General features: G+C 52.6%; 1 protein-coding gene across 2 annotated transcripts in view; it reads right to left on the bottom strand.

Annotated features, from left to right (window-relative positions):
- Window positions 1-14,605, bottom strand: part of VANGL2 (VANGL planar cell polarity protein 2) — a 28,170-nt gene extending 13,565 nt beyond the window's left edge. The window contains exon 1 of one of the 2 annotated variants that reach the window (XM_032260790.1): window positions 14,304-14,605. The gene's annotated coding sequence lies outside the window, so the exon portion shown is untranslated. Of the gene's footprint in view, window positions 1-6,782; window positions 6,926-14,303 lie in introns of those variants that run through there. The other variant, XM_032260791.1, reaches the window with a different exon arrangement.

Genomic DNA, 14,605 nt, shown 5'->3' with positions numbered 1-14,605 from the left:
TCCTCACCAGGCAGTGAGCCACCGACAGTCCTCACCAGGCTGTGAGCACTTACTTGCTACCGTCAGTCATTATCTCACCAAATCTTGTTTGCACACCTTCTATGAACCATGCATTCTGCTAGGTGTAAAGTGGTGTGACAGACCCTGAGTTCACAGTCTAGCAGGGAAGGGCCACACCAAACAAGCAAGCAGGTAAATATAAACAACCAGTTGCAGTCATGATGGAAGGGTGAACAGGAAACTCAGAGACACCATGTGGAGTAAGAGCTACTTTAAATTGAGCGGTTCTAGAAAGTCTCTGAGAAAATGACACCTCAGCAGGGGCCTGAAGAAACAGGAATTAACCACGCAAAGGGTGCAGGAAAAAGCCCATGGAGCACAAGAATCACATGTGTGAAGGCCAAAGGCAGGAAAGAGCTTGTTGTATTTAAAGAACCAAAAAAGGCCAGCAGGCCCAGAGTTGAGGAAGAGTGTGGGCACTAGAAGGTGGCTCTACAGAGACAGCCAGGGACCAGATGAAGAGCCTGAGCTTCATTTTATTCTAAGGCCACAGGAGAACTTGGAAGGATTTTAGCTAGGCAGATGTGGATTGAAAAGAGGGAAAAGCAGAAACAGGGAGAACAGTAAGGAGGCGACTGCAGTGGTACAGGCTTGACTAAGGGTAGAGCCACGGAAGAGTGAGTAATAGTCACGTCTGAGACTTATGCGGTGGTCAGATCAGTAGGACCTAATGAGCGGGAAGGGAGCATCAAGAATCCCTGGCCTGAGCGAGGCAGCAAATGGTAACGCCATCGGTAGGGCAGGGAAGACTGGGGAAGTAGCAGCCTTGTGAGGGAAGACAATTAGTTCAGTTTCCAGCCTGTAATCCCAGCACTTTGGGAGGTCGAGGTGGGTGGATCACGAGATCAGGAGTTCAGGACCAGCCTGGCCAAGATGGTGAAACGCTGTCTCTACTAAAAATACATAAATTAGCCAGGTGTGGTGGCAGGCGCCTGTAATCCCTGCTACTTGGGAGGCTGAAGCAGAGAATTGCTTGAACCCGGGAGAGAGGTTGGAGTGAGCCGAGACCATGCCACTGTACTCCAGCCTGGGCAACAAAGCAAGACTTCGTCTAAAAAAAAAAAAAGAACTAAAATGGATTTTGCTTTGTATAGTTACCTTTATTCCAACTACTCTAAACCATTAGTAATTTGAGAATAAGCAATATGATTGATACATATTTATATCCATCTCCCCTCCCATGGGCGCAGAGCAAGGGACTGATAGCAACCTAGTAAATGGGCACATTCATGCCTCGCTTAGCCACAGGAATACTCTCTGAGAACTGTGACATTAGGCAACTGCATCCTGGGAACACCTGCACAAGCCTTGACGGTATTGCCTACTACATACATATCCTACATGGTATAGTCTATTGCTCCCAGGCTACAAATCTGTACAGCATGTTACTGTACTGAACACTGTAGCCAACTGCAACACATTGCTAAGTACTTGTGTATCTAAACATAGAAAACGTACAGTAAAAATACAATAGTATGATTTTATGGGACCACCATCATATATGCAGTCCATCACTGACCAAAACAACCACGACTGTATGCCTCTCTGGCTCTCAGGGAAACTATAATGACTGTAGGGAGATGAAATCAATGTGAAATCTATTCATTGATCCTCTTAACAGAGTTCTATAGAGGCAATCCTCCATAGGATTAGTTATACTTGTCAGTATCCCCATGTCAAAGCACATGTGTGATAAGGACACACTTAGATGACAGAGACATAATACCTTAACCCAACCATAAGCCTTTCCACAAACCTTTGCAACAAAAACGACCCTTATTTATCCCCCTATCTGAAAAACACATGTTGTGTTCATCTACCCGCTCCCCTGAGGGCCTATTCTACTGGCCTGTTCCTCTGTATAGTTAGACATCTCACCTGCATTTCTCTTGATGCGGTTCCAGCCTATTCTTTCTTTTTTTTTTTTTTTTTTTGAGACAGAGTCTCACTCCGTCACCAGGCGCCAGGCTGGAGTTCAGTGGTGCAACCTCGGCTCACCGCAATCTCCGCCTCCCAGGTTCAGGCAATTCTCCTGCCTCAGCCTCCCAAGTAGCAGGGACTACAGGCGCACGCCACCACCCCCAGCTAATTTTTTGTATTTTTAGTAGAGACAGGGTTTCACCATGTTGGCCAGGATGGTCTCGATCTCTTGACCTCGTGATCTGCCCACCCCGGCCTCCCAAAGCCAGCCTATTCTTTCTAGTCCTCCTCTTAAAAACTAAATTTTGTCAGGAGGCTCAAAGACAACAAGTGGGTCACAGAGTGACATGGCGGTAGAGAAGGGGGTGGAGAAGTAAACACTGCCACAGACCAGTGTCTAGACACACACACTGAATCCCAGGCTGTCCATCTCCTCATCCTCCTGAATACCCACCATCTGCCAAAGCCAACAGCCAGAAGAGCCAAGATCTGTGTTCGAAACCTAACTCTTCCGCAGACTAGCTGTGTGACCATGTGCAAGTTATTAACGCGTCTGTGCTTATGGCCTAGTAAGCTCATTAGTAAAACAGGGAAAGTGATGCCTCTTTCGTGGGGTGGCTGTAAGGGTCACGAGGGTGAAAGAAGTGCTTTTATAAATGGTTTAGCTAGTGATTAGTTAAGCGATTAAAAAGTTTTAGCTCCAGGATCACTCATACTCCAATCCCCAGACACTTCCTCTGAAACTAGGGAGGAGGTGGTATAAATAAACCCTGCTGTTAGTACGACTAAATAAAGAAGTCTCATACACATTCACACATGCACAAACACACACACACACACCAACCAGAACCAGCACTTCAGACACACCCAGGAGGTAAACTGATGCCATTGCCTTTCCCCTATAGATAAAGTTCAAACCAGTCGAGGGTGCCAGTCCCCTCCCATCCTTTAGTTCTGAGCTGCCCAGCCTGGTGCCCCCATCTTCATCCCCTGCTACTCATTAAAGACTCAACATAAACCCTGCTCCCCTGGCCTGCCAACCCAAGTCAGAGTGCCCAAAAAGCACCAAAACACACTTCTCTCCTCCCTACCAAACACAGGGGCCAAAAATGAACCCAATTTCTGAGACCCTTGCCTGCTGTGTCTTCAAGTACCCCAGGGAACTAATCCAAGCACTGCTGCTGGGGTCCTGGGAGGAGAAAGGGGAGGGGAGTAAAGAGAAGGGAAGAAGTTCTCGTCATTTAATCAGTCTCAGGAATCAGGGGTTTGGAGGGTCTCCCGGGTGGGCAGCGTTCCCAGGAAAGAGATGGGGGGAGGGGATCGCTGGATGAGATCAACAAGTGGAAACGTCAAGAGGGATGACGAGGCGGGGAGGGAAGTCCAGACTCCGCGCAGGACAGGCAGCTGCCCCAGTCTGGGGAAGGGGGAAGCTGTTTTAAAGGAACGTGCCCCACTGCCTTTCACCTTGCCCCTCACTTCCCAAGACACAAATACATGTACTCAGTCCCCTGCTCAAACTAACCATGGATTATCCGGGGTTAAAAGGAGGCCAGGGAGGAGAGAGGGAGAGAAGACAGAGCCCGTTACAAAAAGGAGACCCTTTTCCCCTCCAAAGGCCTTTCAGAAATAAAATTAATGGAATGTGTCTCGGTATCATCCCAAGGGGATTGGGGGTAGCTGGGTTGGGGGGGGAGGTGTAATGTGGGGGCTTTTGTCCTGGCTGCCCAGCTTCTCCCACATTGATCACCATGGCAACAAAAGCCCCCTGTTGCCTAGGTGATGGCAGCCAGGTCCTGGAACCCATACCCAGCATCCAAAGGGAGGGAGGTTATGGAGGTGGGGGTGATAGGGACAGAGGGGGAGAGAATGAGGTTTCTCCTCTGGCGGCCCCAGCTTTTGTCTGAGCTCCAGGATCAGGTTTCTCCAGGAAACAATTGGAGGCCTCTGGAAAAAATACACTCAGAACCTGGCAACAGGCAGAGGGAGCAGGGCCCTAGAGTTGTGTGAGTGTGTCTCTGTGTGTGTGTGTGTGTGTGTGTGTGCGCGCGCGCGCGTGTGTGTGTGTGTGAGGGGGGTGGCTGTTGGCCAAAACACAGACCAGGACGGACCAACCCTTTCCCATTTCTCACTCAAAGTAGGCAGCTCAAGTGGACAAGGTGTTGAACACAGATGCCAGCACCCCCATGTGTGGCGCGTGCTGAGGACCGATGACCAGATGCAGACGGCTGCAGGTGCCACCTTCTGCCACTGCTCTGGCCCAGGCCCACCCCGCAGCCCAGTCCCAGCTACTTTACACCTGGGGTGGGGTAATGAGACAGAGCACAGATGAAGACAGGGCTGAGAGAAAGAGCTGAGACTCGGCGACGGGAGAAAAGGGGGCCGGGACAGAGCACAAACACTCACCTAAAAAGGGCACCTTTTGTTCCTCCTCTCCACTGAGGACAGGGCTGGAAGCACCCGGCCAGCCAAGCTGCGGAGGGCACTTGGGTTTGTTTTTTAAAAGACTTCCAGCCAGATGGGAAGATGATGGGAAAGAGGACAAGAAACCTCAGGTTCTCCTCACAGGAGCAGAGATCTCTGATAGGACCATTTTCCTCTCCACAGTCAGGGACTAGGGAAGGGCCTGAGTACCGCATCAGACCCTGCCTGAAGAGTCCTCTGCAGGCCCCCACTCACTAAAGGTCCCTGATTCCTACACGGGAGCCTGGGTCTTACTGCATATGCTCTACACCCCTTTCCCACTGCAGCCAACCCTAGTGCCAAGATCCAAGGATATCAAGACAGGTTCCACTCAAAGTGCTGATGGCCACCTTCGTCCATGGAGGTGGCAAGAACTAAGCCCAGGATCCAACCTCCCAGCTCAGGATCCCAGGAGCTAGCTGTCTGTGCTGCCAGAGCATCTCGCCAAGGCCTATGGCCAGTGCAGGGCAGAGCAGAGGCTGGAGACAGCTGTCCCACTTCAGAGCCTTGCTCGGTTTTCCTCCTTGTCATACTCCTCTCCTGACTTTCACTGATGTGCTTAACCCAGGCATCGCTGTCAGGCCCTGGTGCAGGGCTGAAATTGATGAGTGTGGGCTGAAAATGCAGACACCCAACACGGCTTCCACAGAGGAGAGGAAGGTACCGAACCTCTGACTATGCCCATGTCATTCCCCCGACGCCCCTGCCCCTTTCCCTTTCCCCTTCAGGGGGACACAGCTGACCGAACCACACTCTTCTCAGCAGGTTCCAGCACCAAGCTGAAAGGGGCCTTAGAGGGACAACCCCAAATTTTACAGCTAAAAAGCAGGACCCAGAGAAAAACGGTGACTAGCCCATGGCGGGCACTTCTACGGCAGCCCATTTCCGGCCTCCTCTCCTTGTTGGAAAATCGTACTAACACTGACTTTGAGGGGTGCGCCTCCTGGGGTCAGACCAGGTTTCACCAGGAGACTGTCCTGGATGCTGGTTCTTTGAGCAGTCACAACTGCAAGAGGACCACGACAGGAGAGATTTGCTGACTCTGGGCTGCCCCCTCTTCTCACCAGAGACAAACAGAGACTAGACAGGCTTCAGCTAACACAGCCAGGACCAAAGAACCTCTACCTCCCAAAGCGGTGGTTCGTGCACCCACCCATCTGCCACTCCTAAGAACCTTGATGTTCCTTCATCTCCATACGGCCTTGGGCTGTGGGCGAGCCACCCATCGGAGACGCTGGGCTTTCACTATCACCAAAAAGACTAAGGTACAGAGTGGGCAAGGACCAGATCCAGCCCTGGACCAGAAACGGGATGGAGATTTTGTCCCGCCCCTCATTCCTATACCGTGAAAAAGGGTGTCCTTGGGTGACAGTGCTGCTCAGGAGGCCAGAGAGAACAGCTGGATCTCAGTGGGCCGAGGGGTGGGAGGGGCAGACCAGGGAGCCCAGGAGCTGGCACCAGGTGCCCCACCCCCGCCCTGTTAAGCAGGCATTCTCCCAGGACAGCCCCAGACATGAGCTCACCATCTCATAGCCCCAGGGTGGGAGCAGGACTCTCCTCCTCCCTGGGCTGAGAGGCAGAAGAGGGGTGGGCCCCTGGCCATGCTGGGGTCATCCAGGAATCCAGGCTTCCAGAGCAGCTCCTCACCCGCAGACCCCAGTGCAGGGCGCAGCGCAGGGGAAGGGCCCACCTACTGGGCTCCCGGCCCGGATACCTGAGCTTGCATTCTAATTCAAAAGCAGTTGGGGAAGCCAGAACCAAGCCTCTCTCCACCTACTTCCTTAATTTCCTTCACTCTAAGGCCGGGGGTGAGGCTGGGGACCTCTAAACCCACAGATACACAGAAACACCGACACACACACACACTCCCCCACACTCCGTTCCCCCTCTGAAACCTGGAATTGCTCCTGCCTGCCCCACCCAGCTCCACCCACCCTGGCTAGGCAGGTTCTGTAGAGACCTGCTCCGCTGTCTGTCCAGCACCCCCACCCCCATCCCAGCTCCCAGAAGGTTCCTGCCCCCCAACACAGCTCACAAAAGCACACCCGTGTGCACATACATGTCCCATAACACCCCATTCCGTAGCCTTCCCCAAACCCATTCCTAGTCAGTGTTGAAGAGAACACTGGGGGTGGAAAGGCTGCAGGAGAAAGGGTGACTAATCCCCCTGGCATCTGTCCCAGGTAGGGCCCGGTGGGGAGATGGGACACTAAGCTGGTGGGAAGGTAACCGGGGCTTCTGGATGCTCCATTTAATTTCTACCGATGGGCAGGACCCATAATTTCCACCACCAGGCTTTTAGCTGCTTCCTCCCCTGGCCTAGGCAGAGAACTGGCCCTTACCTGCCCACCAGATGAGCTGTGGAAGAACCAAGAAGGAAAGCAGGCAGCTTGAGGTGTCTTCAGAGACAGAGTGGACCATGGGAGGTGGGTGAGCTGTGCTGACCCATAAGCCAGCTTCCTGTGCACTCCAAAAACAAATGCCCCCCTTAGGCCAGGCATAGTGGCTCATGCCTGTAATCCCAGCACTTTGGGAGGCCGAGGCAGGTGGATCATGAGGTCAGGAGATCGAGACCATCCTGGCCAACATGGTGAAACCCCATCTCTACTGAAATATAAAATATTAGCTGAGAGTGGTGGCACGTGCCTGTAGTCCCAGCTACTCAGGAGGCTGAGGCAGGGGAATAGCTTGAACCTAGGAGATCGGAGGTTGCAGTGAGCTGAGATCTCGCCACTGCACTCCAGCCTGGCGACAGAGCAAGACTCCTTCTCAAAAAAACACAAAACAAAAAAACAAATGCCCCCCTCTTCACAGCCTGCTGCCAGAGGTAGACCCCAACTGTCCCTGGCCCCAAAAGACCTTCAAAGCCTGCTCACCCAGCCCCTGCCCTGGAGTGTAAAGAGGTGGAAAGCAGCTCGTTGGGAAGGGAAAGTTAGCCAACCTTGGGCTTGCTGTGGATGGGGAGAGCTGAGCTGTGAGGATGGAGTGTGCAGGAAGAACATATGTGGACACTGTCAGCGAAGGCTGGATTGTGGGAAAGCAGTAGAGTGGGCCTCAGGGTGTGAGATGCAATGTGACTGGGGGTGAGGGTGGCAGGGTTGGGTATCCCCACCCCAAGAGCCTCCTCTTGCCTCAGCCCAGGGCCTTGGACCTGGCAACTTGGCCGGTTCTTATCTAGAAAAGCAGAGCCAACTGAAAGGCCCAAGTACCCACCCGCCTCCACCATCTTGACCGCCGCCCCACCAGAGTCTCACTCTTTTCTGAGAATTCTCAACTCCCCCATCCCCTGTATCTACCACTTCCATTCCTGAAGTAAAGCAGGAGACAAAAATGCATGTTTTTGTTCACACTCTGTTGTTTTTTAAGTGACTGCATTCACACCCCGGGCTTGGCACCTGTTCCTATCTAAACCCGACTTACCCTAAGAAACCATAGCCCCTGGGCCAGGCATGGTGGCTTATACCTGTAATCCCAGCACTTTGGGAGGCCCAGTGGGTGGATCACCTGAGGTCAGGAGTTCAAGAACAGCCTGACCAACATGGTGAAACCCCATCTCTACTAAAAATACAGACTTAGGCAGGCATGGTGGCACATGGCTGTAATCCCAGCTACTTGGGAGGCTGAGGCAGGGAAGTAGAGGTTGTAGTGAGCCAAGATCGTGCCCTTGCACCCCGCCCGGGCAAAAAACGAAAATCTCTCTCAAAAAAAAAAAAAAAAAAAAAAAAACAAAGACCCCCTTGCCAGACCCACACATAAACACACCCTCTCTCTCTGACAAGGCTAAAGGAGCCAAGAGCGCTCTGATGAAAACAGGGGTCTGAAAGACATTGTTAGGGGCTGTGAGAAAACCCTGTAGACAATAAGGACCAGGCTCCTCCCAAGACCCCACAGGCCATGGTGGTCAGAGCCTACAGTCACTCCCTTCTCCAGCCCCCACCCAAAATCATGGTCCAGCAAGGAGAAAGAGACCTGCCCCAGGAGAGGTTTCTGCTCAGATGCCAGCCCCGCCCGAGGCTCATGACACCAAGGTGCTCCTCCTGGAGATGAGGTGGTTCTCTGACTCCCACCTCGAGGGTAGGCTTCTCTACTCCTCAGGCTGACATTGGACTCATGTCTGCTTTTCAGAAAACAGAGGGGAATTACTCAAACTCAAGATTAAAGGCAATAATGAGCAATCAGACCTAACTGAAATGAGAGTAGGGGAAGGTGAAGAGACTTTGGGAAAAGGAAGAGCACTTAAGTCAGAGAGACCTGGCAGAGCCTTTTATGAGCTATGTAATCTCAGGTGAGTCGCTCCCCTTTTCCAAACCTCAGTTTTCTTAACTGTAAAATGGAGATAATAGTGCGTGCTTCAGAAGGTTAAGAGTTTCCAGCAAAATAATGTATACAGAATATTACAGACTGGCACATGATAGAGCTCAAAAAAAAGTTCCCACCTTTTCTCCTTTAGTGGGTGCACAGCCAATCCCCTCCACTTTCTGCTCCCACAGCCTCACTGTAAGGAGAAAGACTCCAGAATAAGATGGAAGCACCTTTAGGCTCAGGCTTGGCCCTGCTCGAAATTAGACCACATCCAGGTAATCCAGGTACTGCCTGAGAGAGTAACCAAAACGCCTCTTCCCCCTCTCTGCTGCTTTCTTCAGAGGCCCATGGATCCCCCGCCTTTCCTCCTCTCCTTCCTGCCTTACAGTGAGGCAGATCTGGGTTCCAATCACCTCCCACTCTCCTCTAGCTCTAGGCCCAGCTGTGTGTGGAGTGGCAGGGGAAGGGGCCCCCAAGCCTCCTACCCTACCCAGCCCCCAATTTCTTCCCACTCTCCCCTCTCTCTGCCCCACCCTGATTACCAGGATATCCTCAGCTCTGCTGATTCCAAGCCTGCTTCTCCCAAACCAGTTCCCAGCTGTCATGTCTGTAATTACCAACCTTGCCAGGGGCATCCGACAAAGCACAGCAAAACCTCATTTCCAAAGGGCCCTACCATAGAGGGCCCTGCCTCCTGCTCTGTACCAAGCAAGGTAGAAGCAAGGAATGCAAAACTCCCCCTGGCCCACCGCAGTTTTATCCAGACCACGACAGAGAAGGTGAGAGAAAGGCGGCCCCAGCCACATCACCAAGAGACAAAATAAAGAAGGGGCGGGCCGCCGCAGGGTACAGCGCAGGACTTACTCCCAGGCCTTTCCTTCACCTCTGCTGCCAAAATCTCATCATGCACAGGGTTGCCCACCTGTGGAGGGTAAAAGGGGCAATTTCAGGTCAATTCAGAGAGAGGGGAAGCTGATGCCAGTGAACAGGGAGATGGCTTCCCCCAGGGATGAGAGTTGATGCATATAGGAGGGAGCTGCCCAGGAAAGAGCAAGTTTTAAAAGCCCTATCCCCAGCCCAGACCCTGAGAAGAGGCAGCAATACCCTAGCCTCTCCTCTCCCCTGATACCTCCAACCCTACCAACCCCATAGGAAAAGCAGGAAAGGGATGATAAGCTTTGTTTTATAGACAGAGAAACTAAGGCCGAATCCCCACTTCACACTTCAAGGTGCAGGAATACCAAACACCCTGTGTACCTTTTGCTCACGCTCAGCCTCCACCAGCAGTGCCCTCCTCAGACCCTCACTGCTGGCCTCGCTCACCTTTTAACCAGCTAAAGTCTCTCCACAGAGAGAAGAATACTCGGCTATAAAAGAGAATGAGGTACTAATACATGCTACATGCTACCAAGTGAATTAACCTGGAAAACGTTATGCTAAGGGAAGAAAGCCAGATTCAAAAGGTCACACCTTCTATGATTCCATTTGTATGAAATATCTAGAATAGGCACCTCCATGGAGACAGATGCAGCCTGGTGGTTGCCAGGGGCTGGGATTAGGGGAAATGGGGAGCAACTGGCTTCAGGCGTATGGGTTTTCTTTCGGGAAGGTGCAGACGTTTTGGGACTAGACAGAGGTGGTTGTTGCATAGCACTGTGAATGTACTAAATCCACTGTTCACTTTAAAATGGTTTATTTCCTATTATGTGAATTTCACCTTAATTTTTTTTTAATCCAGCTAAGGGGGCATCTCCTCCAGGAACCTTCCCTGGCACCTCAGGCCAGGGCCAAGCACCCTTCCTCTATGCTCCAGTGGTCTCCTGAACACACCTCCACACAGCACTCACTGGGCTGCAGTGAATCAACACGTTTTCACATGTCTCCCCTGGAAAAACGTCTTATTCCTCCCTCCATCCCCTGTGCTTCACACAGCGCCTGACAGACAGGAGAGAGTGCCTAATGTGGTCGGCCAGAGGAAGAACAGAACCAAAGCCTAGTTCTCCTGTCCCGACCCTGACCTCTCTCCCTTAACAATCATCATCCCTGGCCGGGCGCGGTGGCTCACTCCTGTAATCCTAACACTTTGGGAGGCAAAGGCAGGTGGATCACAAGGTCAGGAGTTTGAGACCAGCCTGGCCAATGTGGTGAAACCCCGTCTCTACTAAAAATACAAAAATTAACTGGGCATGGTGGCAGGCACCTGTAATCCCAGCTACTCGGGAAGCTGAGGCAGGATGATTGTTTGAACCCAGGAGGTGGAGGTTGCAGTGAGCCAAAATCATGCCACTGCACTCCAGCCTGGGTGACAAAGCGAGACTCCATCTCAAAACAAACAAACAAACAAACAATAATCATCCCTCAGAATCCGAACCCCCCAGCTAACATTTACTATGTGCCAGCCACTGTGCAACATGCTCTATTATTTCATTTAATCCGCATAAACTCAAGAGATAGGGCCTATTACTAATTCCATTTTACAGGTGAGGCTTCAAAAAGCTACCAGTTTTGTCTGATGTCACAGAATTAGAAAGTGGCAAAGCCAGAATTTAAAAGCAAACCAGGGAAGAAAGCTACTTGGGAGGGGGACCAGGGATTCCTTGTGGAAGGGTTCAGTCTGGGCTTGGAGGATGTGCCTGGTAAGAGGTGCCTAAGAGGCTAGGGAATGGGGCTTATTACTTGCCGAGATCACACCACTGTTAAGTACTAATTCCAACCAACTCTGACTCCTTTCTCTGGCCTCACAGTGTGAGGAACACTCGAGGGAAAAAGTAAGACTGGAGTCGCTAAAACTCGGAGGGAATCAGAAGATCTCTTCCTTTTCCCCACCAAAGCTTCTGTTAGCCAGGTTCCCTCCCTGCTAACCAGAAGGACCCAGAAACCAGAAGAGCAGAGAAGACTGTCCTGCTCTAGGCCCAGGGAAGGGGGATCAGACCTAAAAGGATCAGGGGAAGAGGCAAACATACCAGAGAGGCCTGCCCCAGAAGAACTAAAGGAAATAGAAGCCAAGAGCAAGACAATGGGTGAGGAGGGGCCAAGGTGGCCACTGACTCCCAATCCGGAAGTACTTTTAGAAATGGCATTTCCTATTATCTGACCGCAATTCCTCCTCTTTGGAAGACAGAACCCACCAGTACAATATATCATGCATGTGATGAGTGTATACAGAGCAAACAAGGTACCCCAGAGAGCCAGGGCACACCATCTTGGATGCAAGAGCCTTGCTAGCCCTGGGAGCCCAATCAGACAGGCGTTGGGTTTGGGGGAATGATCCATTAAAAAAAAGAAGGGTCTTTTCCTACTGTGCCCCATTCCTGGTCCCAACATTCTCTAACCTTGCGCTACTCCTATCTCCAGGCCTTAGGGAAGGTAGGGAGCCCTGGGGACTAAAGAGGAAACATTTCAACTGCACATGCCCATTAGAGACTCTAACATTCCAATTGCAATTGCCCAGGGACCCTAATGGGCATGTACAATCTCACCTCAGTTCTAAAAACTGGGTGCCTCAACCCAGCCACTGGCAGCAAAAAGACCACTGCAAGAGTGTGCAATGGGAGAAGGCTAGTATCCTAAAGAAGGAGGTGAGCAACCCCTTCCCTACACCCCAAAGAGAAAGGATGAGAGAAGACAGGGAAAGAAGGGAGTTGTGGCTTCTTGGTGGAGAGAGACATTCGCTTCCTGGATGGTCACTGACTTCCCACCACACTATAGTGATGATGAGCATAGCCTGAGACTAGGAGTACAGCCGGCGATGGGGACCTGCCTTTCTCCCCACACACAGACACTCAGCCCTGACGCCACACCCACAGCTCCATCTCAATCATGCTTCTCACCAGGGAAGAGGGAAACTGTGTAATAAACCACACAGCCTCACTTGCAGAAACTCCTGAAAAAACACCCTAGGCCACCTTCTAAACCCCATGGACAGGGAACCCAAGCTGTTCCCCACCAGGTCTCTCCCTTCCAGACATGCTTCCTCCTCTTGTTTCCATCCCACACCAAAATCCCAAGACTCCTCAGGAACTTTGGGATCTGGAGTCAGGGCAGAGTTAGAAGGCACTGAAGCACCAAACTCTGAGCCGGCTTTCCAAGAGAACTGTGGGCTGAGGCCTTTAACTAAGGCTGGGAATCCCTAGCCTCTCCAAGTGCTGGAACCCAGCCTATGATGATGGGGGAGGAAGTTCCTCTTATTCTTCTCCCCGACCCAGCCAATCTTCCAAATTCCTCTAGGACTACAAGCAGATCCCTTGTTCCCTATTCCCCATAACACACGCCCTCTTCCTGAAAACCCCATCCCCCAAAAACAGGCACTTCATAAGACAGCCCATTCCCTCCCACCCATAGGTCTGAGATATTTAAGGCACTATCCCTGAACCCAGGCCAGGCCATCCAAGAAGTCTCAAAATCCTGCACACAGCCTTCCTTTTGGGATTTTTGCCAGGAAAATCTGCCTGCAGAGACAAGAGGTGCCCCGACACACACTCAGAAACACACATATCAGCTAAGGCAGGCACACACACACTGATACCTACCCAACAACACAGGTTTACACACAAGAGAACACAGATTCACTCACACCCCTTCCCAGTACACAGGTGCACACACACCTATCCACATACACTCCATTCTGCTCTTACACACCCACCTTCCTCGGTACCTACACACCTCTTTCCCATAAACCCTTCTCCCAGTACACACACATATTAGAGCCTTCCCCTAAGTGTACATACAAATACATATCCAAACACACCGCAGATGTATGGCCAGCCGCTTCCCGGCTGCACACACACTCAACCACAGAAACACACCTACACATCTAAGCCAGGGGCCCACCTGCAGGAACCTGCAGCACGTCAAGGCGTGCATACACACCAAAACAAAGAATCATCCACACGGATCCTCCACCAACGCTTCAAAACTCACTAACGCAGAGCCCACAGTCCCCTAAATGGGTAAATACGAGCGGGGAGAGGGATGCCACCGCCTGTCGCCTCGACCCCTATACACAGTCTACCACAGCCAGCCCCATCCTCGAGCGGTACACACACCCTATCTACTCTGCGCAGCCCGCCCCCCTGACTCCACTCTACACCCTAAACTCATACCTGCCTCCGTCCCTCCCCACGGTCCTGAGGGGTGTATGCACCCCAAAACACCCTTGGCTTCCAATACCTCCAGACTCCGATCCTTCCACGCCTGTCCCCCCACCTCCAACACAAGCTCCCAGTCTCAGGCTTCAACCCGCTCCCCTGGGGATCATTAAGGCCCCCGCCCGGGCCCAGGAAAGTCCCCGGCTCTCCAGGCCTGGGCTCCGCCCCCTCTCCACGAGCCCCTTCCCCTCCCCAAAGTTGGGGGTACACTCCGCTGCGCCGTGGGGAAGCGGACCGGAAGGGGGTTGCCCGGAGCCCAGCCCCCCTCCCCCATAAGCCTCCCTGCTCGCTCTGGGGTCGGGCACCCCCTGGCCCTTTGCATGATTTTCCTCCTTTTCCGTTTCTTTTTTTCTCTCTCTTCCCTTTTTTTTTTTTTTTCAAACTTTGCCCGCGCCCCCGCGGCCCGGCACTCACCCGCCGCTGCGAACTGCCGGGTGGGCTCCGCGGGCGCCGCGCTCGGCCCGTCGCCTTTGTATCCGCAGCGCTCCGGGTCGCTCCGAACTCGGCGCTCCCGGACAGGCGGCGCGGGCGATGAGAGGTGTTGGGGGGGCTCTTGAGTCTGGTCACCCCCGGCTCCGTCCCAGACCGCTGCCTCTTCCCCCTCAAGGCCCCGGGGGCTGGGGGCCAGGGGGGAATAGGGGGCGCTCAGGCTCCCATGGCGGGACCCAGGACCAAGGAATCAGGGATCAGGAATCAGATCGGGAGCCGGCGGCGGA

Source organism: Sapajus apella, unplaced genomic scaffold, assembly GCF_009761245.1.
Source record: "Sapajus apella isolate SASKATOON/1434 unplaced genomic scaffold, GSC_monkey_1.0 scaffold119, whole genome shotgun sequence".
In the NCBI taxonomy this organism is placed as follows: domain Eukaryota; kingdom Metazoa; phylum Chordata; class Mammalia; order Primates; family Cebidae; genus Sapajus; species Sapajus apella.
The sequence above is the reverse complement of the archived record's forward strand: the minus strand, read 5'-3'. Positions and strand labels throughout refer to the sequence as shown.